The sequence below is a fragment of the Lissotriton vulgaris genome, chromosome 9 (genome assembly GCF_964263255.1).
Source record: "Lissotriton vulgaris chromosome 9, aLisVul1.2, whole genome shotgun sequence".
In the NCBI taxonomy this organism is placed as follows: domain Eukaryota; kingdom Metazoa; phylum Chordata; class Amphibia; order Caudata; family Salamandridae; genus Lissotriton; species Lissotriton vulgaris.
Window position 1 is genome coordinate 460,542,683 of NC_141697.1, and position 3,877 is coordinate 460,546,559.

Consider the following 3,877-nt stretch of genomic DNA (forward strand, 5'->3'; position numbering starts at 1 on the left):
TCGCCTTCGCCCACAAGTCAAACTTCCGACGGAGCACCTACACCAGCGGGACCACAGACCTGATGGAACACCTACACTTCAAGATACAGACCAACCCAATCACCACCCTTCGAGGTACCCTCACCTACAGACCCCACGCACCTTTCACCGACGCCATCACCGCCATCATCACCCTGCAAGCCATCTCCTCCACCGACTACACCCTTCTGGAAGACCTCAACTTCCACCTCAACAACCTCCAAGACCCCAACTCCATCTCCCTCCTGGTCAACCTCCTCAACATCGGACTCAAACAGATCGTACCAGAACCCACCCACTCAGCAGGACACACCCACAACCCCATCTTCACAGAAGGAAACGCCATTACCTGCAGCCATCGCTGCATTCACTTCACCTTACAAACCAACATTTACCGCAAACATCTACACCAGCTCTATCACATGAATTGGAACAAGATCTCCAACGACCAGCTCACCTCCTCCCTCAGCAACTTCGCTCTCACCGCCATGGACGATAACTCAACCGCTGCTGTACGCACCCTACAAAACCAGATTACGGAACCAACATCATCGCCCCCCTCAAGAAAACTAGACCAACTTGCAGACACCTCAAAAAAGTTATGGAGGAACTCCAAAACCACAGCAGATCTAGACAACTTCAAAGCAGACACTGCCAGCTACCACAAGCTCATCAGACACTCAAGGAAGAAAGCACTCCAGGACAGAATCTCCACCCACGCACACATCAAGGAACTCTTAAGAATCATCAGAGTTCGCCCAACCCAACTTTGAGACAACCGACATCACACCCTCCAAGGACCTCTGCGATAGACTCAGTGCCTTCTTCCAGCTCAAAATCAAGAATATCTAGGACAACATTGATTACAACAACCTACACACGGAAACTACATCCATGGTTCACCACACAGCAGACACTTGACAGCTGGGCCGCCCTCACCATTGAAGACACTCTGAAGACTATGAAGGCAACCCACTCCGGGGATCCTACAGACCCCTGCCCCCACCACATCTACCACAGAGCCGCAGATATCGTCCCAGAGCTTCGATGAATCAACCGCTCCTTCGAGAACACCTCCTTCCCCAATGACTGGAAACACACAGAGATCAACCCTCTCCTAAAAAAAACCTTGGCTGACCCCACCGACCTCAAGACCTTCAGACCAATCTCCTTACTCCTGTACCCGGTAAAAGTCATGGAAAAAGCAGTCAACAGCCAGCTTGCCTCCTTCATAGAAGAAAACAACTTTCCGGACTTCTCCCAATCCGGCTTCAGGAAAAAACAAAGCACCAAAACCGCCCTTCTCGCTGAAACAGATGACATCAGGTCCCTCCTCGACAGAGGAGAGAATGTGGCCCTCATCCTCCTGGACCTCTCCACAGCCTTCGACACAGTCTCACACCGCACCCTAGCCTGCAAACTCCACAACGCTCGCATTCGCAACAAGGCCCTCGACTGGATCCGCTCATTCCGATCTGGCAGAACGCAGCAGGTCAGACTCCCACTCTTCCCTTCGGACCCCACTACAACCACCTGTGGAGTCCCCCAAGGATCCACCATCAGGCCCACCCTGTTCAACGTCTACATGGCACCACTCGCACCAATCATCCGATACCACGGACTAAACGTTGTATCATATGCAGAGCACCCAACTCTTCCTCTCCCTATCCCATGAACCCAACGACAACCAACTCATCCCCTCCCTACCCAACGAACTCAACATCTCCAGACACAACTTTCAAGAAGGAATGGAAGCAGTCGCCAGGTGGATGAAGAACAGCTGCCTACACCTAAACACAGACAAGACTGAAGCACATATCATGGACCCACACCTGAATGCCTGGAACGACACCTGGTGCCCCCCCGCACCCGGGAACCCGCCCACACACACAACCTTGGAATCATCCTGGACTCCGAACCCAAAAATGGACCACCAAATCAACGCTGTCACTTCCTCCTGTTTCCACACCCTCAGCCTCCTACAAAAGACCTCAAGCTGGATCCCTTCGAACACAGGAAAACCGCCATCCACATCCTCATCAGCAGCAGACTGGACTACGGCAACGCACCCTACGTCCGGATCAACGAGAACCTCACCCGCAAACTCCAGAACGCCTCCGCCAGACTAGTACTCAATCTACAGCACCACTGCCACATCACCCAACACCTGGTGACACTACACTGGCTCCCCGTTGAGAAGAGAATCACCTTCAAACTTCTCATCCACACCCACAACGCCCTGCACAACACTGGACCTGCCTACATGAACCACCGCCTCTCATTTCACGCACCCCAAAGATCCCTCCGCTCGCCCAATTCTCATTTGCTACGGTACCACGCATCAAGAAGATCAGAACGGGAGAACGTTACTTCTTCGTCGCAGTCAAGGCTTGGAACACCCTCCCTCTTTACATCTGACTGACAGCAGCATTCCCCAGGTTCTTGAACAACCTCAAGACTTGGCTCTTCAACAAATCACCATGAACATCCAGGAGCCTGCGAGCACCCCTCCACGAGACCCTTTCAGGGGATTAGTAGCGCTTAACAAACGCTTCATTGATTAAATGTGTCCTACCACTTGCTCGTGGAGGTTTGATTGGGCCTCCTCTAAATTAGATTTAAAAAAACAGGAAGAATCTAGTGGGACCACAGAATGCTTACCAGCCTAAAAAGTAAATTAGAAATGGCTCTCAAAAATGCAGGCGCAGGGGTGGGCAATGTTTTGGAGAGTTTTTTTTTTTTTTTTTTTTTTTTTTAATCAATTTATAGGGCGCAACAGCTACCCAAAAAGGGTTTCCCGGCGCCTAGACACAGCAAACTGTTTAGTGCAGCTAGGTCTTCCAACAGATTATAACATGAGGGGATGGTGGGATCTTCAAGGTGTAGATTTAGATCACCCAACAGGGAGAAATTGCTTGATGACATATAGTAGGGAGTGATAAGATTTGCAAAGTTTGATACCCATTGAGAAGGGTTACCTGGAGGTCGATAAATCAGAAGGTCTGACATTGTAAAATTGGGGTTCAAAGAGATTTTGAAAAGACCCGCTTCACAGTCTGGAATTGGTACGGATTCCAAAGTACATTTGAATTCTCTGTTAAAAATGATAGCTATCCCGCCCCCTACCTGTTTTTCCCTGTCTATTCTGACAGTTTTAACATGAGAGGCGAAGGAGCTGGTTAAAGGTCCGCCTAAAAACATTAAGCGAGTGACCGGCTATAGGTTGAACCAAGAGAGGCCACGTTTAAGGGCCAGATGCGGTCGTTCTGGAATTTAGTAGGAGATGGGTATGGGTAAAGAGTTAGATCTTTCCACACAGCAACAGCGGATTCACTTAATTTCCAATCTTTATGATGCAAATGGAGAGGTGGATAGTTCTCTAAAGCCAGAAGTGGGCACATCTACCCATATCTCTCTTTGAATAAAGAAAATTGTGCTGGGTATTCGAAGAATGTGTGCCTCTGCTGCGATGGGACCAGATGAAGTTCCAATCTCTGTAATAAAACCGGAAGTATCCCTTTGGAGCAAAAATACTGTTACCGGTCTCTAAAAGCTGCTATGACAATAGAAAAGTTCCTCCCTCCTGGACTGGAAGCATTTAGTCCGGCTATTGAAAAAAGGCGATGTTAAGCAGCCAGTAAACTACCACATGATCATCCTTCTGGATGCAGTGGGTAAGTTAACGTTTTTGCTTACTGTCTCAGATAATTGATTGGGCTGAAGGAAATAAAAATATTCCACTGGAGCAAACCGCTTTTAGGAGAAACCGTGAAACTATCTGCAATATTGCCACCTAAAGTTGATCAATAAGAAATATGTAACTGTTAGAGGGGGGGTGAACTAAGCGACCTTTATAGAC